Raw genomic sequence first — 27,152 nt, 5'->3', positions numbered from 1 at the left:
CTTTTAGGAAATAACTAAAAACAAGAAGGAAGCAGGAATTTAGCTAATGCTGAGACTTTTCTTTCCATCCCTTTTCAAGGTGAGCAGTTTATGTGGTGAGAACTTGCCTCATGTCAGCACCAGCTCTACATTTCTATGATTACTCCGCTGGGACTCTGGGAGCTTTAGGTTTATATAGACAGGAGGAATCCCCTGTTATTCTCACCAAGTCCCTTTAAAGCTTAAGCAGCCCAGGTACAGGGATTCCTTGCTTGTTCATGTGATGAGCTTCAGTTATATTCCATAAATGAGTTTTCCAGCATCTTTGAGGCTGTGCACAGGTTGGTCAAGAGACCCCAGCTATTTCCCTGAAGAATGGCCCACTATTAATGAAGGGAAAGGCAGCAGCCACTCAACGTGAAGGGCCTGTGGGACCCATTTGTCTTCCTTGCTGTTCTCAAAATGGGGCATATGGAGCTGTAGGTGCTCAAGCAGATTTTTCTCCGTTTCTTTAGACTGTAACCATGGTCCTGAGCAGCAAATGATGATTCTTCAGTTCTGAGCACAGAATGCAAAGAGTAATTCACTAACACTATGGAGACTCTCAGTAACAATGTGCAGTTTAGGACAGAAACAGCATGGCAAAGACTGGGCAGAATAGAGGGGGGAAAATAGCATTTCTCTTCTAGCATCTCTGTTCCTGAAGCTGTGAGGAGCCAGAGAGAACAAGGGAGTGGGCAGAAGCAGATTCTGATTCCACTTCCCCAATAAGAGGGTGAAGTTAAGTGTCCCTACATGTCACATTGAGGCATTAGAAAGCTTATATAGATGAGTATTCCAGTGCTTGGCCCATGGGAAGTGCCACTTAATTCCTTACTAATCCTGGAAAGGGATGGGAGGACAAGAAGCCATGGGACTTCTGCCCTGGTCTTCTTCTTTAGCCACATGCAGCTCCTTAGGTGAATGATTAGAAAAGTGTGTGAGAGAGAAGCAAATTATCACAACTGGAGTGTGATTATGATCATTGGTATATGCTGATCGCAAGTACCAATGTGAGCTCTCAGAGGCACAGCTAAACTGTCTACCTAGGCATATTACTGCATTGCAAACAGTGTAACAGGAAATCCTCATTAAAGCCAGTGCCTTAACTCTCTTAATTTATATTGGAATTTGAAGAGGAATATTGGAGTTCAATTCACAAAGAATCAGATCCATGCAATGCAGGTCACATAGCTGAGGATTCTGTTTGTCCTGATTACATGTTACACGTCCTTCTCCATTCTGCCTTATGTGTATGACCCCATTTGCACAGAGTTACCTTATACTAGAGCCTTTGTGGCAGGATGCACATTGGAGGGGGGGAGGGATAGCTCAGTGGTTTGAGCACTGGCCTGCTAAACCCAGACTTATGAGTTCAATCCTTAAGGGGGGCACTTAGAGATCTGGGGCAAAATCAGTACTTGGTCCTGCTAGTGAAGGCAGGGGCAGGACTCAATATTACCTTTCAAGGTCTCTTCCAGGTCTAGGAGATATCCTATCTCCATTATTTAAAAAAAAAAAAAAAAAGGACAGGACTGCTCCTATCTGCATGGGAATTTGCTGTAGGCTCACCTCTGTTTCCTGATTGCCTCTGGTTTCACATGCTCATTATCAAATTAGGATCTGACACAGCCCCAGTAAAACTGGCAGAGCCATCTGATCATTTCCTATAATGGTTGCTGAGATGCAATTTTATTACTGAATTTGTGTTCCATAGTTTCATACTCCTTTGGCATATCAAATGACATATGCCATGTGCAGTGGGTTGGATATGCTAATTATAAACTGAATAGTGCTCAACTGGCAGAACTGCTCAGTGATTCTATCTGGAATAATTTTCAACCCAGTGCTTGGTAAATACTTAGTTTGTGTAAAATAGTTGCTTGGCTCAGAGACTGCACTCAGGGCATCAGGCCACTTATTCTTGGAAATTAAATTCCCTCATGCTCTCATCTCACTGGTGGGTACCATATACAGCCTGTGCAGTTTTATTGACCTCTACCCTTCAAACATATCAACCCTTATATAAGTATTGGCTGAAACCATTTCTGTCTAGAGAGATAAAATAGAAGACACCTCTGTGTATATTTTTCAATGGCTTAAGTGTCAGTCAGTTACTTCTAACTGCAGCAGATTGCCTGCAAATTGCACCAGGTCATGGAGTTTTGCTTCTGCTAGAAATTCTCTGACTGAGGCGTTTAAGCACAAAGTAAAGAAAGCCAGAGCAAAGTGAAAGTTGGATGTGGGGTTTGAACTTTGTATAGAACACTTTAAATATGTTCACAGTTGGCATTCTTCTGTAGGAGACAGAAAGAAAAGGGTGGGTGTGTTCCCCTAACACCCAAACCCTTCAATGAGTATATCCATAGACTACATTTAGAAGAGCTCTAGAAACCAGGACTGACCCCTCTCCCCCAAACCAGCACGGTCTGTACACCCTATATGCTTCCCCTCTCAGAAGAGGGAGTCTGCAGCTTTCAGAATGATCATCCAGGATGCTGTTGTTAGAAGAGCTCTGTATAAGCTCAAAAATTTGTCAATCTCATCAACAAAAGTTGGTCCAATAAAAGAACCCCTCATCCACATTGTCTCTCTAACATCTAGGCTATATCAGTAGTATATGAATCTATTGAAGGCACAGAGCCACTTCTCTTGCTTCTGAGTCTACAAGGAAGACATGAAGCAAACATGAAGGTTACTGCTGTGCATTCAGACAGAACACCAGAAGTTACTAGTTCATATTTATTACACATTACATCATTTTATTGCAGCAACTGACTCATTAGATCAGTTTATTTAGCAATTAAACAATATTAAATGAGGAAACTGTATCAGCTACACCAGCCCAGGCAACAGCACAGCCTACTCCCTTTTCTAATCAGCACCTGACACATTTATCTCCACTGCCAGAGACAGGGAGACTTTAAAAGTCTGTAACCTTTATTACTATAATGATTATTTATTTGTATTATGGTAGTACTGTACCTAGAAGCCCCCCATCAGGGCTCAAGATGCCGTTGTGCTCAGTGCTGTACATACAGAGCAAAAGAGATGGTCGCTGCCTGTCACAGGACGGGACTCACCCCTGCGGTGCCTCCTCCTGGTCATCCAGGGAATTAGCGATTCCAGCCTCTGGAGCGCCCACTGCAGGCCGGTGTCCCGCTTGCCGCTGGGCCCGAGTCCCTCCTGGACCCCAGTGCCTCTTTCAGGCTGGGGTGCTGCCCCCTGGCAGTACCCCCACAGATCTGGGTCTCCCCTCCCTGGGGAACCCCCACCCTCTATCCCCACCTCACCTCAGTCTATGGCCACTGCCAGTCATCACCTAGCCCCCGCTCACTGGGGCAAACTACAGTGTAAGTGCCACTCATCATTGGCAAGGGGGGTTTGGACTTGCTGCCTCTGCCTACCCTTGGGCTGCCCCCTCTGCAACCCCAGTACCCTTTCTGGCCTTTAACAAGGCCTGTAGCCTGGGGGGTTTCTAGGCCAGAGCTTCCCCAGCTCCTCTGGCCTCCCCCCAGCCCTACTCCAGTCTCTGTACCCTGCTCAGCTCCTAGCAGCCAAACCTCTCCATATCTAGAGAGAGTCTTTATGTGTTCCTGCCCACTGCCCTCTTATAAGGCCAGCTGGGACCTGATTGGGGTGTGGCCGCATCTGTGTCTGGTTCCCCAATCAGCCAAGCCTTGCTGCTTTTCCTAGCAGCAGCCTTCTCGCAGCCTCAGCCCTCTCCCAGGGCTGATTTCAAGCCCTTCAGGGCAGGAGCAGGTGACCACCCCACTACACTGCCCCAAAGAGCTTACCATCTAAGTAATAATGAATAATATAATCGAATGAACTTGGATGTGAAGGCAGCAGGCTTTATATGAACTTTGCACTGGTCCTGAGCCTATCCACTCCTATCCCTAAACTTTGCTATTGCATCTTTCTCCTGACCGGCTACAACTCCATTCCTGACCCTGATGCCCAGTTCTGCCAAAGCACTTTAACCCTGCCCAACAAAACCCCTTCTGTTCCACTTCCACTGCACTAATCACTGGCAGTTGTACCTGATACCAGAGATAGTTTTCTGATGTATATGAAAAGCCATTGGAGGAGATATTGAACTCACTATACTCCTTTCATTTGTGAGTTACCTCCTCACTTCAGATAATGCAGTCAGGTGCAGTGAACTCGTGGGTCATTGATAAGGCTATGATTTTTTCACAGAGGTTGCAGAAGTCACAGACTCCCTGACTTCCAGCAATTTCCATGAATTCAGCCCTGTAGGCCAGGAGTGGGCAGCAGGGGGACCCGGGAGCTCTAAGCCGCTGTGGGCGGTGGGGGTACCCTGAAGCTCACAAGTTGCCATGGGCAGCAGGGGTACCCTGAAGCTTCTGGGTAGCAGTGGTACCCCGGAGCTCTGAGCCGCCAAGGGCAGTAAGGCCCCTGGAGTTCCAAGCCGCTGCGGGTCCCTGAGGTCCTTCAAAGCTCCCGGCCACCGTGGGTGGCGGGGGTACCCTGGAGCTCCAAGCCCCCACAGCCGGTGGGGGTCCCCAGACCTTGGAGTGGCCCCCATAGCTGCCCAATCTCTGCAGGTGGTGTGGGGACCCCGCAACTGGGCTCCCCATTCCGTGAATTTTTCTTTATTGCCTGTGACCTGTCCGTGACTTTTACTAAAAATATCCCTGACAAAATCTTAGCCTTAATCATTGAGCCCCCACGCCCTGCCTATGTCTGTAATTGTATGTGAATGGTTTGGAGAGTCCTTACAGACCCCACTAGCACCCTCCAGATTCAATAGAAAGGAGAACTGGGTATGCAAGGATAGAGAAGATGTTACCAAAAACATTTTAAAGAAAGAGATTGTATTTTTATGGATCAGAAAACACATTATCGTTTAGAATCTTATTTTGAGTGACTGTTTGTGCAGTAAACCCTTGAATATCTGCAAAGCAACATGCTGTGGGTACCAAACAGGAAAATGACTTTCTCGCATTGGCTTGTCTCTAAGTATAAGGGCACGTATCCTGCAGTCTTTTTTACTGTTTCAGAATGCTTCATTCTTCTGTGTGCACTACATGCTCTTTATTGGAATCACTCACCAGTAGCAAATAATTCTAGTCATCACGGAGTTTCACACAACTACTTGGTCTCTTCTAGGCATTTCTGTCACAACTGAGTCTTTTCAGAAACAGATCGCAGTCTGTAATAGTAATAAACACACATATCATAAGAGGGGCAGTTATTTTAGGGGGTACATATTTGAAGAGATGTGTAGTTGGCATATGCATAGGCATCACAATAGAAAAGCCCAGTGCAATATCAGATAAATACAATACAGCTACACAATTAAGCTGAAGTTTTAGGGCCAAATTTTCATATAGACCTTTATGCAGAATAATTTAATAACAATCCTACTCCCATAGAGCAATTTATATATTTCACAGCACTCTGTAGGTAGAAACTGAGTTACAAGATGTACAAATGTCCATTTTACAATCACAAAAGGGTGACAGCACCAAACTGGCAGGTGCACCTTGAGATGTTTGTTCAAAAGTGGGTCCCTCTTTGAGCTCGATTATTATGGCATAGCTGACACCGTGTCTTTAAATAGCAGACAGCTTTAAAGAGCCTGGTCACTTGAGGTTACCAGCCTGAGAAAGCAGGTCCTCACACGGCTTACAACTGAACATAGCTTATGCCACCCATCATAACACACATGTCTGCAAAATCATGGGAGGGATGCTCACTCCTGAGACAAAGATAATATACTTTCCTTTTGAATTTTGACTAGCAATACACAGACTGAGTTAATTCTGAGCAAATAAAACTCATTCTTCGTCCCATTCTGAACTGAACACCCTTTCCCTGCATCTCTCCAGCTCCCAATAGCTGGGTGGCAGGACATTTCCATTTCCCCAGCACTAAGTGACTTCTACAGCTGGCAATGAAGCTACCTTCACCTCCACACCCCATAGGAAACTGAGGCCTTGGCTACACTCGGGACTTCACACGTGCCGTCAGCACTGCGAGAGAGCTCTCGCAGCACTCTATGTACTCCACCTCTCCGAAGGGAAGAGCTTGCAGTGCTGTGAGCAAGCGTGCAGTGCTGCCAGGGCCGGCTCCAGGGTTTTTGCCACCCTAAGTGGGGGGAAAAAAAAAAAAAGCCGCGATCGCGATCTGTGGCGGCAATTCGGCGGGAGGTCCTTCGCTCCGAGTGGGAGTGAGGGACCATCCGCCAAATTGCCGCCGAATAGCTGGAGGTGCCGCCCCTCTCCAGAGTGGCCGTCCTAAGCACCTGCTTGGCAAGCTGATGCCTGGAGCCGGCCCTGAGCGTTGCAGGCGCTGATTACACTGGTGCTTTACAGCGCTGCACTCGCTGCGCTCAGGGGTGTGTTTTTTCACACCCCTGAGCGCAGCAAGTTGCAGCGCTGTACGGCGCCAGTGTAGCCAAGGCCAGATACTCACTGGGCCTCTCTACAGTTGGAGGATAAAGTCTCCTGTCTAATAGGGCTGATTGTGGTCAGCTGGAACAACATCAACCTGGTTCAGTCTCTTGGCTGAGAGCTGGGAGGCTCCACCCTCTGCATGAAATCCTGGCCCCATTTAAGTCAATAGGAGTTGTATCATTAACGCCACTGAAGCCAGGATTTCATTCTCTTTCCTACTGTATTACATGCTTTTGGGTCCCACACAATAAAAGACACTAGAGAAAACTACACCCCCCTCCTAATTCTAACACAATGTGCCTGTGTCTTTGTCAGACACAGTGTCTTTCTTTTGATCGGGGAGAGAAATGTTGTTGAACAAGAGCCTGCTGCCTGCCAACCCCAAAGGGACGGCACTGATGATCCATTTACATTAATCTCTCTACCTTTTGCACTCTGAATCCATGCAGACAATGCAGGCAAAATTTTTCCTCTGCTGCCTGCCCTACCCTACCCTTGCACTCCTAGACACTAGCCTGTTTTCGAAACAGTCTCAGTCCTGCCTTTAGCTATTAATTTTCAAAGCGCAATAAAGGAGTTATGACCCTTTTTCTGCTACCACGTGAACAAGTTAGTTCACAGCAATGTTTCCTTACATTTTAGAAAGAGGATGTTCTCTTAGCAGTGCTGCTGAGTGAAAAGTAAAGTGGGCCTCAACAGGGGCAAGATCTATGAAAAAATTCACATCTTCTGAAGTACCATTTAAGCCCCTGAAGCCTGAACTGTCCCATCATATGAACAAGGCCAGATTAATCTTTTGCGGGCCCTGGCACCTGGACCGTGGCCCCACCCCACTTGGCCCTCTTTCCCCCAAGGCTCTGCCTGCTGCTTGCATGGGGGAAGGGGGAGGAGAGAAGTGAGCAGGGAGTGAGAACGGAAGGGGGCAGAGAGGACCGAGCAGTGGGCAGACCTCGGGGAGAAGAGACCGAGTGGGGACAGGGCCTTGGGGCAGACTGTGGGCAGAGCAATAGGGTGGGGCGGGGCCATAGTCCAGGCCCCCCAGCCCCCATGTGGGCACGGCCCCCTTGGCACCATTGTCCTGGTACTGCTTATAAATCCTACTTGCATGGCAAGAATGATCATCAAATGCAGTGGGAAATTAATAAGGTTGAATATCTTCCCAGAGAGAAATTCTGTGCTCTGTGTGTGTATGTATGTTCACGTGTGTGTGTGTGTGTGTGTGTGTGTGTGTGTGAGAGAGAGAGAGAGAGTACATGCTGTGAATGTGTGAGTGAGGACCATATCGTTAAGTCCTTACCCTGGTCAGAGTCTCTTGGAAGTGAATGGAAATTTTCTGTGAGTAAGAACTTCAGCATTTGACTCTGTGCATTTTCAGGCATGCACATGACTCACAGTAACTGGGGAGCGCATTGGTCTATGAATAGTAGGATCTTTGTTCTCTGGATTTGTTTGGCTTAGAGTTGCCAACCCTCCAGGATTGTCCAGGAGTCTCCAGGAATTAAAGATATAATCTTTAATTAAAGATTATGTCATCTGATGAAACCTCCAGGAATACATCCAACCAAAATTGGCAACCCTATTTTTACCACATCCCAATCATGTGAATGGGATGCCTGCCCTACAGGGTGCACATGGGTGCCTCTATTTGGAGTTCATTAGAAAAGCTCTTTGGGTTTCAGTGAGAATATGTGTATGTAGTGTGAAGAATCTGGACTGGACCACTGAAAAAAGCACGCACAGAAGAATCACAGTAAAGGAAATAACACAGAGAAGCATTGCTATTGGTTGTTACATTAAGAGAAACCGGATTGTGCCAGGACTTTGTTCCTCATGTGTTATGTATGAGGCACTGACAAAGGAACATATGGGCTACAGTAGCTAGGCACAACAGAAAGGCATCAGAGTGGAGATGCAGTCTTCCTTTTGCGTGTTCTTGAAAATGTTTTGGCTTCAGCTATACTCTGACAGTTACTGTATTTAAGGTGCAGGTATTTGGGGTAGGGATGTGAGACTTTAACAATTATTGTTATGATCAGTGTTCTGAGTAGCTGTGTAATTTACAGGGACTATTTATTGCTCTTCAATCTTTTCTCTCTCTCTCTGTTGGCTGAAGCATTTATATCCCATTAGCAGCTTTCTATTTAGCAGGCAGGGGGATTTTTTATAGCATCCCAAAGACCTAGCAGTCTCTCACTGGAGGAGGATTGGTCATTTCCTTTCTATAAAGGGTGGGTTCATTGGATCAAGTGACTATTAAGCACCCACACTGGCTGCCTGGAGAGTAGGGGGAAAATGAAGAAACTGGTTCCTGTTTGACTCTCAGTCTGAGCCTGTTTCCTAACCCAGCTAATTAGAGGCATGCTTCCAGAATTTCTGAGTCAAGCACAGCAATGATACACATCTGGGCTATGCTGCTTCTGCTGAATCCCAGAGCTGCTGCAAGTTTGTGATTTCGAGGGGAAAAAATCCTTTATACTTTTAAACAAAAGGAAAAATCTACACTAAATGTGGAGCATTCCTTAGCAATTTTGCAATACATTCTTTTAATACATGCAGAAAATATTTTCTTGCAGACAAGTTTAAGTCTTGAAACATCTATTCGCCAAGGCAGGATTTTCCCTTCTGGGTTCACTGTGACCTACTTCAGTATGGGAGAACCTTGTTTGCAAATTTGTTTAAATGCAATTCAAATCTAGTCCTCAGTAACTTAGTCTGTAGTAGTTTAAAGGGCAGGGTTCAAAAACAGTTGACAGAACTGGAACCTCTCTGAAACGCGCGCACACCTAATTGGAATCGATATGAGCAAGCACTCGAAGAAGAACGAGGAGTACTTGTGGCACCTTAGAGACTGACAAATTTATTTGGGCATAAGCTTTCATGGGTTAAAACCCACTTCATCGGATGCATGCAGTGGAAAATACAGTAGGAAGATATATATACACAGAGGACATGAAAAAATGGGTGTTGCCATACTAACTATAACGAGAGTAGTCAGTTAAGGTGGGCTATCATCAGCAGGAGGAAAAAAAACTTTTTTAGTGATAAGCAGGATGGCCCATTTCCAACATTTGACAAGAAGGTGTGAGTAACAGTAGGGGAAAAATTAGCATGGGGAAATAGGCTTGAATAAAGACTGGGAGTAGATGGGTCATTACACAAAGTAAAACCTAATTTAATGGTGTCCAGTTTGCAAATTCATTCCAATTCTGCAGTTTCTCGCTGGAGTCTGGTTTTGAAGTTTTTTTGTTGGAGTATTGCCACTTTGAGGTCTGTAATCGAGTGACCAGGGAGGTTGAATTGTTCTCCGACTGGTTTTTGAATGTTAAAATTCTTGATGTTTGATTTGTGTCCATTTATTCTTTTACGTAGAGACTGTCCGATTTGGCCAACGTACATGGCAGAGGGGCATTGCTGGCAAATGATGGCATATATCACATTAGTAGATGTGCAGGTGAATGAGCCTCTGATAGTGTGGCTGATGTGATTAGGTCCTATGATGGTGTCCCCTGAATAGATATGTGGACAGAGTTGGCAACGGGCTTTGTTGCAAGGATAGGTTCCTGGGTTAGTGTTTTTGGTGTGTAGTTGCTGGTGAGTATTTGCTTCCGGTTGGGGGATTTCTGTAAGCGAGGACTGGCCTGTCTCTCAAGTTCTGTGAGAGTGAGGGATCGTCCTTCAGGATAGGTTGTAGATCCTTGATGATGCGCTGGAGAGGTTTTAGTTGGGAGCTGTAGGTAATGGCTAATGGTGTTGTTACTTTCTTTGTTGGGCCTGTCCTGTAGTAGGTGACTTCTGGGTACTCTTCTGGCTCTGTTAATCCATTTCTTCACTTCAGCAGGTGGGTATTGTAGTTGTAAGAATGCTTGATAGAGATCTTGTAGGTGTTTGTCTCTGTCTGAGGGGTTGGAGCAAATGCGGTTGTATCTTAGAGTTTGGCTGTAGACAATGGATCGTGTGGTGTGGTCTGAATGAAACCTGGAGGCATGTAGGTAAGTATAGCGGTCAGAAGGTTTCCGTATAGGGTGGTGTTTATGTGACCATCGCTTATTAGCATAGTAGTTGTCCAGGAAGTGGATCTCTTGTGTGGACTGGTCCAGGCTGAGGTTGATGGTGGGGACGGAAATTGTTGAAATCATGGTGGAATTCCCTCAAGGGCTTCTTTTCCATGGGTCCAGATGATGAAGATGTCATCAATGTAGCGCAAGTATATTAGGGGCGTTAGGGGACGAGAGCTGAGGAAGTGTTGTTCTAAGTCAGTCATAAAAATGTTGGCATACTGTGGGGCCATGCGGGTACCCATAGCAGTGCCACTGACTTGAAGGTATACATTGTCCCCAAATGTGAAATAGTTGTGGGTGAGGACAAAGTCACAAAGTTTAGTCACCAGGTTTGCTGTGACATTATTGGGGATACTGTTCCTGACGGCTTGTAGTCCATCTTTGTGTGGAATTTTGGTGTAGAGGGCTTCTACATCCATAGTGGCAGGATGGTGTTTTCTGGAAGATCACCAATGGATTGTAGTTTCCTCAGGAAGTCAGTGGTGTCTCGAAGATAGCTGGGAGTGCTGGTAGCGTAGGGCCTGAGGAGAGAGTCTACATAGCCAGACAATCCTGCTGTCAGGGTGCCAATGCCTGAGATGATGGGGCATCCAGGATTTCCAGGTTTATGGATCTTGGGTAGCAGATAGAATACCCCCTGGTTGCGGTTCTAGGGGTATTTCTGTGCAGATTTGTTCTTGTGCTTTTTCAGGGAGTTTCTTGAGCAGATGGTGTAGTTTCTTTTGGTAACCCTCAGTGGGATCAGAGGGTAAAGGCCTGTAGAATGTGGTGTTAGAGAGCTGCAAGGGGGGGGGGGGTCGCACTCAGAGGCTTGCTGTGTGAAAGGAGTCACCACTACAAAAGTTTGAGAATCACTGGTCTTGTCCATACAGTGAAGAATCAGTGCAGCTCAACAGAACCCAGATGAACTGGGTTATCAGAGAGAGTGATAGTGATAGTGCATTTTAACTGAGCTCCCAGATGCAGGTGGAAAAGTCAGAATAGACATTTTCTCTTGACCCTTTGCCAGCCTTGTCTTTGGCAAGTTATTGGCCTTGTACATGATAATATCTTCTGTAGTTCTCCCAGTTATTGGCACTATCCATTACTATTTGTCTTACACAATAATTATACTCCAGGGTTAGAATGAAAAATTTCCCTGGACAAGGCCTGCTATTGCATCAGAGTTGAGGGCTCCTCGCCTATGAACATTCTGGCAGAGCCATACAAGCAGTTGACTGCAGTAACCTCTTACCCATTAAAAAAAAGCCAACACTACACTGCAAATTAAAATTGATCATTTAGATGTAGAGGGCTTCTACATCCATAGTGGCCAGGATGGTGTTTCTGGAAGATCACCAATGGATTGTAGTTTCCTCAGGAAGTCAGTGGTGTCTCGAAGATAGCTGGGAGTGCTGGTAGCGTAGGGCCTGAGGAGAGAGTCTACATAGCCAGACAATCCTGCTGTCAGGGTGCCAATGAAAAACAACTGAGGAGAGTTGGCAGTTTTTCAAAGGGACACTATTAAGGGCCCAAAAGCAAGCTATTCCACTGGTTAGGAAAGATAGAAAATGTGGCAAAAGACCACCTTGGCTTAACCACGAGATCTTGCATGATCTAAAAAATAAAAAGGAGTCATATAAAAAATGGAAACTAGGACAGATTACAAAGGATGAATATAGGCAAACAACACAGGAATGCAGGGGCAAGATAGAAAGGCAAAGGCACAAAATGAGTTCAAACTAGCTACAGGAATAAAGGGAAACAAGAAGACTTTTTATCAATACATTAGAAGCAAGAGGAAGACCAAAAGACAGGGTAGGCCCACTGCTCAGTGAAGAGGGAGAAACAGTAACAGGAAACTTGGAAATGGCAGAGATGCTAATGACTTCTTTGTTTCGGTCTTCCCCAAGAAGTCTGAAGGAATGCCTAACATAGTGAATGCTAATGAGAAGGGGGTAGGTTTAGCAGATAAAATAAAAAAAGAACAAGTTAAAAAGTCACTTAGAAAAGTTAGATGCCTGCAAGTCACTAGGACCTGATGAAATGCATCCTAGAATACTCAAGGAGCTAATAGAAGAGGTATCTGAGCCTCTAGCTATTATCTTTGGAAAATCATGGGAGACGGGAGAGATTCCAGAAGACTGGAAAAGGGCAAATATAGTGCTCATCTATAAAAAGGGAAATAAAAAGAACCCAGGAAACTACAGACCAGTTAGTTAGTTTAACTTCTGTGCCAGGGAAGATAATGGAGCAAGTAATTAAGGAAATCATCTGCAAACACTTGGAAGGTGGTAAGGTGATAGGGAACAGCCAGCATGGATTTGTAAAGAACAAATCATGTCAAACCAATCTGATAGCTTTCTTCGATAGGATAATGAGTCTTGTGGATAAGGGAGAAGCTGTGGATGTGGTATACCTAGACTTTAGTAAGGCATTTGATATGGTCTCGCATGATATTCTTATCGATAAACTAGGCAAATACAATTTAGATGGGGCTACTATAAGGTGGGTGCATAACTGGCTGTACTCAGGGTGCATAAGTGTACTCAGAGAGTTGTTATTAATGGTTCCCAATCCTGCTGGAAAGGCATAATGAGTGGGGTTCTGCAGGGGTCTGTTTTGGGACCGGCTCTGTTCAATATCTTCATTAACGACTTAGATATTGGCATAGAAAGTACACTTATTAAGTTTGCGGATGATACCAAACTAGGAGGGATTGCAACTGCTTTGGAGGTCAGGGTCATAATTCAAAATGATCTGGACAAATTGGAGAAATGGTCTGAGTTAAACAGGATGAAGTTTAACAAAGACAAATGCAAAGTGCTCCACTTAGGAAGAAAAAATCAGTTTCACACATACAGAATGGGAAGAGACTGTCTAGGAAGGAGTACGACAGAAAGGGATCTAGGGGTTATAGTGGACCACAAGCTAAATATGAGTCAACAGTGTGATGCTATTGCAAAAAAAGCAAACATGATTCTGGGATGTATTAACAGGTGTGTTGTGAGCAAGACACGAGAAGTCATTCTTCCGCTCTACTCTGCTCTGGTTGGGCCTCAGCTGGAGTATTGTGTCCAGTTCTGGGCACCGCATTTCAAGAAAGATGTGGAGAAATTGGAAAGAGTCCAGAGAAGAGCAACAAGAATGATTAAAGGTCTTGAGAACATGACCTATGAAGGAAGGCTGAAGGAATTGGGTTTGTTTAGTTTGGAAAAGAGAAGACTGAGAGGGGACATGATAGCAGTTTTCAGGTATCTAAAAGGGTGTCATAAGGAGGAGGGAGAAAACTTGTTCATCTTAGCCTCTAAGGATAGAACAAGAAGCAATGGGCTTAAACTGCAGCAAGGGAGGTCTGGGTTGGACATTAGGAAAAAATTCCTAACTGTCAGGGTGGTTAAACACTGGAATAAATTGCCTAGGGAGGTTGTGGAATCTCCATCTCTGGAGATATTTAAGAGTAGGTTAGATAAATGTCTATCAGGGATGGTCTAGACAGTATTTGGTCCTGCCATGCGGGCAGGGGACTGGACTCGATGACCTCTCGAGGTCCCTTCCAGTCCTAGAATCTATTAATCTATTCCTCAGCATGTAGCAACCGCACAGATTCTGATAGATGGGGGAAAATAATACTGCATTACTGGGGAAAATCAAATACTTCAGAGAGATTTTGAATTGCTTGTCCTATCCATTCAAGAGCTGCTGCTGTGGAAAAAGACAGTATGAAGACATTTGATTATCTTAAAGACATCAGGTAGGGTGTGTGTGTGTGTGTGTCACTACCATTGATGTTGTTAGGAGTAAGGTATAGGATTCATTAAGGGGAGGTGGCATGCTACAAAGTGAAAGGTTATGGCAGCTGCCCTGTTAAATACACTGACCATGTTTGTTTGCACTAGTGGTTAAATGTGAGTGAAAAATGGCTTGAGAATATTCCTTCCACAGACTGATATAAGGAAAATCTAAATAAAAGGTGCCGTGTCCCTTAGGTCCTGGCGGCAGGTATTGCTGATCTTCCACAGGGTAAATCTCAGACAGGGCTTGGGCTCTAGCACAGCCCAGTGACATGCAGGCCTTGGTGTCTCCCTGTGGGACCGTCCAGAGACAGGAGCCCTCTGAGACTTGTTAACATGCAGTGTTTTTTTCTAGGTGAATCCTGCTCCTCTGGATTATTTGACAATGTACCAAATCACAAATGCTGGGAAATACTATTTCAGCATTTGTTTTGTGTCGGGAGAGCAGACTGACAAGATTATTGGTGGCATTTTCTGTGTCAATTTGCACTTGTGCCTATATTGTTCAATTTCACGTCCGTTTGCCTTCAGCAGCAAACACACCCATTAGAACAAGGAAGCCATCTCAAGAGCATTGCTCAGTATATCAGCTGTGGCTATAATTGTAGCATCTACTTTTAAACCAGATGTTTTCTGGTGATTCATGCTGAAAAGTGTAGCCAAACTTGGCAGTTTAACAAATATTGTCAAACACGAGGTTTTGAAAAATGTGTCATATTACATCAATACCACATTGTGGTTACTAGAAGCAAGATGAGTAAAAATATGCTAATTAGTGGCATACGTGAGTTAGTACAGTAAGACTCTAGTCTAGATCCCAGAAACGTCAGAATTTAGGGCACTAAAGCTTTTCCTCCATGAGTCATAACTGTCTTTTATCATTTGAAAACCAGTTTATGAATCATTCATGAATACTCCTGCTCTTATTTGGCTAGATGGAGGTTCACTCCTATGTCAGCTTCTGATGGGCTTTGACAGCTGCACTTGGCTCCTCCTTCCTGCTGGCAGGAAATAACCCTATCTGAAAATTATAAAAGAAAGTCTATTTTACAGTCATGCCCATGCTCATCCAGCTGCTTCCGGGCATGCATGAATGATTAAATGAATTGCACAACACACTGTGTCCCCATGACTAAGAGACTGCCTTTCCTGTCCAGATTCCATCCATGGGTTATGATGTTCCAGAGGCCATAACTGGTCTGGTTGTTCAACTCTCTGACCAGGCAGTCAAACTCTCAGGGAGAAATGCAGTTTACGTAGAACTTGTTTATTGATCGTGAACTGATTATGTACTGTAAAATACTAGCAAAGTATGTGCTGTCTATGACTTCTACGTAGAAGGGATGATACTCAACCTACTATTGCAATGCTCAACACGGAGAAAACAATCTAACACTGAATATTTCTTTATTAATACACAGATCAGTTACAGTAAAAAACAAACTAAGAACATGAGGAAACTTTTAATATCTATTAACAATATATCTGTAAAGTTATTTTACCAAGCACTTCTCAATTACTTATGAAACACTGGATACTTTCCATCCTTGTAATATACAATTTTGAGAGGATTTATGTTTACAAACAAACTGGAGCCTTCACTTAGTATCCTGACATCAGTGAATTATTACTTTAATTAAAATAAATAAGCAATTAACACTTGGTATTTTACATAAATCTATAAAACCAAATATGGATATTTATGCAGCACATGTGTGAACCAGCCCCACCCCACCTTCTCTCATTACATAACATATTTATCTCTATATATTTTCTTTTCCATTTGTTTGCATTTTACAAAACAAATTTTTAAATTTAACAAAGAAATAAGGTTTAGAAACAGCATTGGCCTTGGTATGAAGCCCAGTGACTAGAAGATGTCCTGGAAAGTCCAAATGGTTGGAGTCATCTAAGTGAGTCATGTCCCAATCTTCTGACTGCCCATCTCCAGTAAATGAACCACTTTCCAATTTCTAGCAGCTCTTTTTTAATCACATGAAGGAAAGGAGCCAGCATCTTTTCTGTAGCCCATGACTGGATGTTAATGAATCATGAATGAGGGAAAGGTGCATTTACAAAAACATCTGTCGGAGCACTGGGTGTTGAAGAAAGGTACAGAGGGTGGAAGTATCATGGAAAGAGGAGCATGGAAGATCAAGGGAATGGTACTGGGGAGTCAAACAGAGATAGAGGACCATGGGACAAATTAAGAAACCTAGATCAGGGCATAGGGAGCATGGGAAAAGGGAGTATATGAAGGTGGTGTGGAAGAGCTTAAAAAAACTAGGCAACTGCAGAAACGCTTGGTGAGCTCCTGGAAGTCATTGGAGGATTTGGAATTTACTTTTCTATGCATCAAGCATCAAACCCCTGTGACTCTGAAGTGTTTGCTAGAGCAGAGGTTCTCAAACTGCTCCATGGAGAAAGCTGGCTGGTCACACTCTGCTGTCTCCTCCTCTTCAGTTCCAAATGCACATCATCATCAAGACAAACCCAAAAGGGACGTAACCTCCTTGCAGATCAAGCATCACCTGAATTGATCTCTAGCTAGGTCCTTAAAATGGTCTGTCTGGCTTTTCAGTCTACCTCAGTCATTAGTGAGCTTAGCACACCTTCAAGACTTTTGGCAATAGTATGATTGTTGACTGCATAGCGGCTTTCCTTGGCAAATGCACTTCATAATTCATTGGTCTAGTAATATATCCATACCAAGAAAGTTGGTAAAAATTAAACCAGTGCTAATGGAGATGGTTGCTGGGTTTGGCTATGAATATCCTCATTGCTGATCTTGTCCTACCACTTAATATGGAGCAGCTGACAAAAACAATACAAACTGAAAATGTCAATTTGTTGTTCTTTAGTGTTTCTTAGCACCCATGTTTCACTGCCTTCCAAGAGAATTGGTATAATCGTGGTTCTATATATCCACAGCACTGTAGTAAACCTGATGTTCTGACATCTCCACAGAAGCTGCAGAATATGGTGCAGAAGCTGCTATATGAATATCCACATCTTTTGAACATATCCCAGCCCTGTCTATGATGCTACCCAAGTACTTAACAGCTGCTACCTGTGCGATATCCTCTTTGGACAGGTTACTACTGAACAGGTTGTAATCTAGCATTGGATGCTGCTTGATGGTAATGGTCAGGGACTTAGTTTTGTCCAGATTAATAACCTGACCAATGCATGCTACTTCTTTCCTGACCAGATCAGCCATCAGCTCCAGCAGTCACCCACCTGAGCCAACAAGGCAAGGTCATTAATGCATTTCAGGGCTCAGAGTAAAATGGTGTTCAGTTCATTGCCACCAGCAGCTGCCTCCTCAAAATTATTCATCAACCAATACATGCCAATATTGAACAACAGTGGAGCTGAAACGCAGACTTGAGGAACTCCTGTGCGGCCAGAAACCATGCCATGTACCATTGACTTGAACACTGCTTTCTGTTCCATTATAGAGCTCGTTTATCAAGGACACTATCTTCGGATGGATGCCAAGTTGCCACATTGGATCCAATAAACTTGCTCCATGCAGTGACTCAAAGGCCTGAGGAAAGTCTATGAGTGCTTTGTACGGCTTATTAAATTCACCCTTCTTCTCAAAAAGCTCTCTCAAAGAAAAGATTTGGTTGATAGTGGAATGGCCATGTCTAAAGGTGCCCTAAGCCACACTTTGCCATGAAGTGCAATACTGATTTGAGACATTATCTCAGAAATAAAGGTTTTCCCTAGGACCAACAACAGTGCAATACCTGCCTATTCCTGTTCTTCTGTCCCATACTAAACTTCCTGAGCGTATTTGCCCAGGTGGCATTATCCTTTCTTATTTGTGCATTAATGTTGCTCACTGTTGTGACAATGTCTTTTATCAAGATTTCATTATCAATTGTCAGCAATTGCTGATAATTATTTGCAGCTGTATCTTTGATCTTGGTGTTGGTGGGACCATAAACAGAGATGATGGTATGATGCCTGCAGCCAGTACAGAATCAGACACTGATAAATTGCTCATTAATCATGTGCCAATCCTACAATTCTTCTCTGCCACTGGGTGAGAGTACCACAATCTACACTTGCTCAAGGAATCTAGCAGGGTTGCCTGAGAACAAAAATGTATAGTACTCAACTTTGTTTTCTACACTTCCTGGCCAGTGCAGCTCAGATAAGGCACAGATATTGATGTTCAGGGTTTTCAACTGCCTGATGAGGAGGATAGCTTAAGCAATTTTGGACAATGTTTGGACATGCCAGGCACCAATTTTACATTTACCGCTAACATACAGAATACCAAGATAGCCTTTTCACAAGTTTTCAGTGGTCATTTCTCCCTCAGTTGCAGAAACAAACTCTTGGCCATTTTGACTTCAAGAGCAATTAACTAGATTGTCACAGGTGATTGGCTTAATTAGAAACACTCTCATGAGATAAACCCATTGATCCTGGAGGATATTTCCAGATGCTAAATTGCATTAAAAGCTAAAAATAGATTATATGTTTCCCGAATGTGAGTTTTCCATGAAAGCAATTGATGCAGGTGCTACAGTGATGTAACTATCAGTGGGAGGTAGCTGAGTCTGTGGTGTCCCAAATGGGAGGGGCTGTTACTCCATAACAAGCTCTCAGTTGGGATGTGGTCCATATTGTTAATTTCAGTTTACATGTTTGCCAAATTATTATGTATAAAAGTTAAAATAAGTTCTGTAAATCAAAAGGCCATTTTGTTTTGGTAAAAGGATAAGGCGACCTCCATTTTGGGTCAGGTTCTTGTTCCTCGGAAAAGGCGGGAAAATGGAAAGAGCAGGAATCTGACCTTGCCCAGCAACAGCTCCCTATAAAGACCAGTGAGGGGAGGGGCCAGGGGCCCTGGCTCCGAGATTTTGAGCTGTCAGAGGTTCAGGTGTCTAGCTCGCTCTCATAGTGCAGTACAATCTTGGCACTGGCTATTGGCCTGCAATAGTTACTTACTAGTTAAGTTGGGGTTGTTTGTTTGTTGTTTTGGGAAAGCAAACTTGCATACACGGATCTGGTCTGATTAGTTAGATCAATCGTGCACTCAGGACGATGCAAATCGGGTTAGGGTGGGAGTTAAAATAGGGATATGTACCTATCTATTTCATCTGTTGTCCACAGTCGGTGTTCATCGCTGGCTTCTGTCATCTGGATCCTGCAGCCCCTTTATCGCAGACGTCTGTAAAGGTAGAAGAACAGCTTGTATTATAAGTGCATGTGTGTGCCTGTGTATTATTCCGAATCTCCAAAATCATTAATACATTCCCCTTTCCCTTCCTTCCTCTCCCCTTAGCAAATAAAGTGTTGTTGGTTGTTTTACATTTGTGCGTGTGTTATTCATTTGGAGTCAGCTCTGATAGATGGGCTTAAAAGGGGGACTCAGCGGGAGGTAAATTGTAAGGCTCCCCGAGATCTTCTGATCAGATCGGCCTAGAGAGATAAAAATCCTTACAGATTTGGCGACCACGAAGGGATCCCTAATACATTTGTTTTGGGATTCCTTGTTTTCCATCAGTCAATAGGACTCCCTTCCCCTTATTTCAGTTGTCCCTGTTCATTTTATTTTATCACTGGAGATTCGAGACCCCCTTGGGCTGTGTGAGTTAGTGAGTGCGAGGAGAGTGAGAGTCCCATTCCGCAGCGCACGTGGAATTTGGGAGTGAGTGGAAGTGGCAAGGCAGCTGGTGGCAGTGGCTGTTGAATCTGCTCGGGGTAGGCCACAGTGGGTGGCAGTACGGAGGGGCAGTAAGCAGCTTGGCCGCAGGGAATCGCTGTACTGTTGAGACCCCATTGAGGTGATTCCACCTTGGGATCTTCCCCTCTGAAACAGGGCTGGGAGAGTAGATCTGGCGCAGCGACACCATTTTGAGACTTAAGGTCTCAACTTCTCAGCTGGGTTGAGGCGCCCAGGAGATGGGACGCTGTGTGAGGTACTGCTGATCAGATTAGCTACCCAGGACGCAGCTTCTCTGCAGCGACAAATAGCTAAATAGCGGTTGACTGTTGGAGGTTTGAGTGAGCGTATCCTCAGGAGCATGTGTACTCTCTGGCGGGGAACCGGGAGAGGTCTCTCGCTCCCAAGGAGGGGTGGTGAGGGTGACACCTCATTACACAGTGCGATACTAGCGCAGGGTCCAGTAGGGGGCGCTCAAGGGCAGCACAGCATTGCTGTCGCTTAGTTTGGGTGTGAGTGGGCATTCCCCACTGCGCTAAGCAATCCCAAAGGCCTGAGAGGAGGAGAACCTCTCTCATATAGCCGCAGTAACAACAAAACCTGCTGGGAAGGAACCAAGGTTCCTTTAAGGGGGTTGTTAAACACTTCACCAGAGTTTACCTGATCATTAACTAAGATGTGCACTTGGGTAAACTGTTTTGGGTCGCGGGTAACATCAGAGGGAGACACACCTATTAGGGCGGCAGTAAAAAGACTAGTGAAGGGAAATGATCCCTGGAGGCTAGGAGTGTTCCAGGGGTGGGAAGCCTGGAATACTTTACAACAACTGTTGGTGGGTTTTGTCGATGGACGACCAAAACCATCTCACAAGAAACAGAAACAAGCACTGCTGTTTGGACTCTTAGCGGTGACTGAGGAGTTGTTAGTCACGGTGGCTGCGCAGGACGAACAAATAGCAGATGCTAAAGCTCAGACATCAGCACAGGAAGCTGAAGTAGGTAGGCTGTCCTCCCGAATTGAGACGCTAAACGATCAGGCCTCCGTGGGAGTGACACAAGTAGGCAGATTAACCGGTCAAATTCAAGACCTGGCCAATTGTTTATCTAGAAAAGCACAGGAGGTTACAATCCTTAATACGCAGCTCGAGGAAACTCAGGCTGCTCTGCGTCAGTTAACTAAGACTATGCAGGAAGGCATGAGTGAGGCAGCAAATCATTCGAGTTGCCAGAGACGTGAGGCGCGTCTGAGGGCTCGATTGGCCCGCTCTAAGGGAACTATCAGGGCCCTCCAAGCTGATCCTCTCCCTCAAAGGCTTAGTTCCTCAGAGAATGAGTGTGAAAGGGAGAGCCATGGAAATCCCAGGTGGATGCCCGAGTTTCATCGAGACAAAGATATTACAAAGAGGGAGGCTGTACCATCAGGCCCTATGGCAATGGACACACCACTCCCCTTGGCTCCGATCACCACTACTGTGGTGACTTGAGACGGTCAGCAGGGCCAAGGTGGAGAAACGAGACAACAGAGCAAAGTGTTTTCCCCTGAACAAGCGCGTGCTCTGGGAAAATCACTGGGCCTGTTAACTAGGGAAACAGTTTTGGATTGGATGGCCAGAGCAGCGGCCATCCCTAATCTGGTAGTGGGAGACATAGCCGCTCTAATAAGAGAATGCATTCATCCAGAGGAGTATTTGGGCCTCCCAATAGAGATCCAGGCAGCCAACGTGCAAACTCCAATCCAAATGTACATGGGGCTGTACCAGTTCTTTTATCCCAGAAGTAGTGTAATAGGTCAGTTCTATTCAGAACAACAGAGGGTAGAAGAACGGCCGGAGCACTACTTGGGGAGGAAAAAACTTTTATATCTATTAGTGGGCGGTAATGGTTGGGTTACACATGAATTCAAGGATTCCGTGGTCCAGGGGTTAGCACCAGCCCTTCGGATTGCGGTAGGATCCTTTGATCACTACCCTCTTACCATCCGTGAAATAGAAAATAAACTGAGGGAGGATTATGAGTTGCAGAGGGGTGCATTCTCTAATCCAAAAGGAAAAAGGATAGCAGCTGTTATTAGTGGCAAACAGGAGGGGGGTGGTAGCCCAAAGATGGGAAAGAAAGGGCCAGCTATCCGTCCAACAGAAAGGATATCCGTCCAACAGGGGTTTCCGTAAGGAACAACCCCGATATCAAACACAAAGACAACCTGAAAATGATCGGAAGGCCTTTCATAGGCTGGTGTGGGGACAACTATTGGCGTTCGAGCGCAAGCAGGATATCAATGGCCTTCCCACTCCAGAGCTAACGAGACGGCTCGTAAACCATCAGCAGCGGGCCATGAAACCACAGGGGGATGGGCCGCCCGATCTATTAGGATGCTTGCCCAATTCCCTAGCCACCCCTAATACTGCCCGTATTTACAACGACCACTGAGGTAGACCGGTCACTTCGCTAGTTGTCAAAAGGGGAATTTGGCAGTCTAAAACAAGAAGCTCTGGTGGACACTGGGGCAGCGGTGTCCATTCTTTGCAAAGATGGAAACAACATGGTGGGACGAAATCCTGTGGCCTTTTCACAGACTGTGGAAGGGTATGCAGGAGGGGATTCCACCACCATCCCATTTACTGTACCAATTAGTTGTGCAGTGGGACCTTTCACTGTCACAGCTTCGTTTGGCATCCACCATTTAGGGGGCACTGGCATATTGGGCAATGATCTTTTAAAACAGTTACAAGTGATAACTGACTTGCCCAATTGCCAGTTGCTACCTTCAAAATGTCCTGACCAAGTGGGAACAACTGTTCCTGCTTCACATCGAGTAGCAGCTATAAAAGCCCCAGAGAGGTATAGTGCACCGCCCCAAGAACCTGAAGTAGAAAAGCTTCTACTTAAATACCCAGATGCTTTCGCCAGGCACAAGCTTCACTGTGGTTTGGTAAAAGGGGAGGTCAGTATTCCAGGACCAGGTCCCCGATCATTAAAACAGTATAAGTTCCCAGAGGAAGCCATTCCCAGTGTCAAAAAGATAGTAGTGTCACTGGAAAACCAAGGTGTGTTAAAAGTTGTAAATAGTCCCTGTAACTCCCCAATGTGGCCAGTAAGAAAAGCAGATGGCCATACGTGGAGGCTTACTGTAGATTATCGAGAATTAAACAGGGTAACCCCATGTTTAGCACCAGTGGTAGCCAAATACCAAGAGCTGATGGCAACCATCGATGGAGGTGCTCGCTGGTTCAGTGTCCTGGACTTTGCAAATGCTTTCTTTAGCATACCGGTCAGGGAGGCTGACCAACATAAATTCTCCTTTACCTTTGAAGGGAAGAAACTAACATTCACACGTATTCCCCAAGGGTTTCAGAACAGCCCCACTATCTGTCACCAGCGGGTGCATGCTATGTGTCAGGCATTGGAGTGTTGTAGGAGCGTCTTAAGTTACGCCGATGATATTCTAATAGCCACAGAGACTTGGGAACAAAATCTATCTGCCCTTGAAGAAGTTATAAAGGCGATTCAAAACACCAGATTTAAAGTGAACCCTGAAAAAGCACAACTGGTCCAACAAACGGTGTCGTATTTGGGTATTATCTTGGGTCAAGAAGGGAAGTCCCCGAATAAGAACAGAGTAGAGCTTATTACCAAACTGCCAGTCCCTAGAGATGTTTCCGCTCTCCGGTTGTTTCTGGGATTAACTGGGTTTTCTCGTGAATTCATCGAGAACTATGCGGGAATTGCTAAGCCCTTAAATCAGCTCCTTAAAAAGGGTGCCTCTTGGTGGTGGGAAACAGAAGAACAAAATGCTTTTAATGATCTTAAAAAGGCTCTAGCGGCTGCACCAGCGCTAGCCTATCCAAAACAAGGCCTGCCGTTTTACTTGCACCTGGCAACTACTCCGGCAAGCATTGGAGCTGTTTTGCTGCAAAAACAAGCTGGCCAGTTGAGACTAGTGGCCTATGGTTCCAAAACTCTCAGTGAGGTGGAAGCGAGGTTTTCAGCTTGTGAACGCGAGGTATTCACCCTGGTATGGTCCCTAACACATTGGGAGTATCTAACTGGCACAGCTCCCATTGTGGTGAGGACATGCCAAACTCCAGTAAAATATGTCATCTCTGGAAGAATTAATGAGGACAGGGTATCCTCACCCCGGCTGGCGGGATGGACTCTAAGTCTGATCAGTCGGGATATACGTACTGAGAAGGTCCCCCATATGGGAATTCTTCCCTATGCTCTGATTACCGAAGGAGATGAGCATGAATGTCCGTTGCCAGATCCTGATTTAGACTTACTATCTCCATTCTTATTAGCAACATCCTGGGAAGAAGTACAAGGAGAAGGGTTAACTCTCTGGGCAGTTGATGGGAGTGCTTATTACCATGAAGGGCATCCTGTTGCAGGGTATGCTGCAATCAAGGAGGGGACACAGCAAGTGTTGCAGGGTACAGTTAGGCCGCCGTCAGCACAAGCTGCAGAATTAATTGCGGTACTGGCAGTATTGTCTGAGGTAGCACATGAGGAAAATATCTGTCTGTGTTCTGATTCTAGTTGGGTGGTTCAAGCCCTTACTAGCTGGCTTCCCATCTGGAAGAATAGAGGAATGAACACCACAGATAGGAAGTCTGTCAAATATGCATCTTATTTAAACCATGCTTGGCAGTTAGCTTCATCAAGAGAGGGTCATACCTACTTGTTGAAAGTAAAAGCCCATACGAAAGGGGGGGTCGGTTCTGGCCATGCTTAACAATCAGGCTGATCAGCTAGCAAAACAAGCTGCTAGGCTAGGATCAGAATATACATGGGATAAGACCCCTATTGCAGCTGCTGTAGTTAAGATGCCGTTCCCAGATGTGTCAGCAGGCCATGACATCTTGATCCTGCAAAAACAGGATAAAGATCTCCAAGCTCTTTTAACAGCAGGGAAACATCAAGAATATAATATATGTAAGGACAAAAATGGACTGATTATAGCAACATCACCGAACTGTGAATTACCTGTACTGGTTATGCCAGTAAGTCTACGAAAAGAACTAGTAACTTTAGCTCATAGCCAGGGACACTATGCGGCATCCGAAACTTTGGAATAGGTTTCCAGAGTGGCGTGGTAGCCTAACATGAAGGAGGAAATAATTCATCATATTAGATCATGTCTTCGGTGTGCGGAGAACAACATCGATACCAGGCCCATCAAGCATCTCATGTATCACCATCTGGCGGACAGTCCCTGGTACCGCCTTCAAATTGATTTCATAGGGCCACTCCCTCGGTCCAAAAAGGGTAACCTGTATTGTCTAGTAGTGGTAGATGTCTTTACACGGTGGATGGAGGCCTATCCTACGAGAAATTCAACGGCTTTGACCACCACTCGTGTTTTACTGGAACAAACCTTTTCTCGATTTGGTATCCCATCAGAAATAGATTCAGATAGAGGACCACACTTAGAGAGAGAAAAATCCTTACAATATCTCAAATGAGTTTGAGAATTCCTGTGCTAGATCGCTTTGGGGTTTCTGCAGATCCTTCACAAAGTTGAATTTATACTTGTTCTGTTCTACTACAGATGACTCTGCAGAGAAAATTATTCCCAAATCCCCTTTCTTGTCTTGTCCAGAAGATCAGGAACAATTTCCTGATGGGGAGGAGCTCATCTGGGTCATTGATGCTGCCTTTTGCAGTAACATCTACCTGCCCATCCATATTAGGCAACGTGACCAGCCTGAGAGGCATTCCTTTTTCATTCAGTGTCACTGAGCTGTAAGTGACTCAGTTCTGATGTATTATTTACACTGCACTGTTATACATACAGCCAGTCACACTGAACATACCCCTGTACATAAAGCAGAGGGCTTGGCCTTCTAATTTTTGCACAAACTACTGGGAGCATATTTTAAAGAGCAATATGTAGATTTCCATTTAAATTCTGTACTAGCTGAAAGGCTGCGTCCCTTCCAAATCTCTTGATTAGTTTAGTAAAATCCCTATGTCATCAGTTAGGACTGGCTGTCTGAGAATGGTTTAACTGTGGCACAGGCAGGTGGTTCTCTGAGTCAGCTGGAGAAAAGTTGAGATGTACACTTCATGTTGTGCACAAACTTTAGAGACTTAACAAGTCTGAGACAATAACCTCCTTGATGCAAAATGTAAATTCCAAACCCAATTGCTTCATCTTTGTGACATGAGCTTAGTTCCTTTTTAAGTAATGGAAGACTAAAAATTCAATCATGTAAAAACCATTCATGCAGGTCACTTAACGCCTCTGCATCTCAGTTTCCCAGTCTGTACAATGGGAGTGATATAGTGGGGTTGAAATGGTTCATTAATATGTTTTTAAACCACTTTGATATCCTCAAATGAAAAGTGTTATAAAAATGCAGCGTTGTTCTTTTCAGGCCTCAAAGACAGCTTAGCACACAGAACATAAAAACTTTATGAATAAAGGAAGAGGTGTTGTCTTTGCCCACATGGTAATATTGACTTGGAAAGACAAATCTTGTCTCAGGAGAGCTGCTTTGCCAAAATATTTATAGAAGGTCAAAGATGATTTTCTTCCCCACTGAACTGAGCAGCAAAGCTTATTTTGCAGTAAGCTCAGGAGGAGCGCCAGGGTTTTTGCCGCCCTAGGCGGCAGCACTCCTCCTCTGAGCATTCAGTGGTGGGTCCCAGAGCGAGTGAAGGACCCGCCGCCGAATTTCCGCTGAAGACCCGGAGCAGAAGGATCCCCCGCCGCCAAATTTCCGCCGAGGATGGCTAAATGCCGCCCCCCAAATCCTGCCGCCCTAGGCGACCGCCTAGGGTCGCCTAGTGGAAGCACCAGCCCTGAGTAAGCTGCAGGTGTGCATGGTAGCCTAGCCTGGCTCATCATCATTTCCTTTCTGAGGAAAGTGGGAAGGACCTGAGCTGAGCTGAGCCCAGCATACTGGAGAGGAGTCAGGTCTCTCTGCAGAGAAACAGTCTGCTTACAAATTCTAACAAGAGACAGGGGCTGAGGGCTTGGAGAGGAACATGAAAGCTGGAGGAACCCAGCATGACTGGCCAGGAGCCATTAGATACAAACCTGCAAGAGGGAGATGCCCCTAACTCCCAAACCAAGTAGTTTTGTACATATGCTTAATTTGCACATCTTGCCTATTTCAGAACTGAGCAATCCCTGAACACAACCCTCAAGAAGCTTGTAATTTTACCAGTTGTGTGCCAAATCCTGACGACAT

General features: G+C 45.0%; 1 protein-coding gene across 3 annotated transcripts in view; it reads right to left on the bottom strand.

Moving 5' to 3' along the window:
* Nucleotides 1-27,152, bottom strand: part of ERRFI1 (ERBB receptor feedback inhibitor 1) — an 86,525-nt gene that overhangs the window by 51,432 nt on the left and 7,941 nt on the right. For all 3 annotated transcript variants that reach the window (XM_065575141.1, XM_065575140.1, XM_065575142.1), the window contains 2 exons: nucleotides 19,382-19,465; nucleotides 5,097-5,197 (listed from right to left, as the gene is read on the bottom strand). The gene's annotated coding sequence lies outside the window, so the exon portion shown is untranslated. The remainder of the gene's footprint in view (nucleotides 1-5,096; nucleotides 5,198-19,381; nucleotides 19,466-27,152) is intronic.

The sequence above is a fragment of the Chrysemys picta genome, chromosome 21 (genome assembly GCF_011386835.1).
Source record: "Chrysemys picta bellii isolate R12L10 chromosome 21, ASM1138683v2, whole genome shotgun sequence".
NCBI classification, from domain to species: Eukaryota; Metazoa; Chordata; order Testudines; family Emydidae; genus Chrysemys; species Chrysemys picta.
The sequence above is the reverse complement of the archived record's forward strand: the minus strand, read 5'-3'. Positions and strand labels throughout refer to the sequence as shown.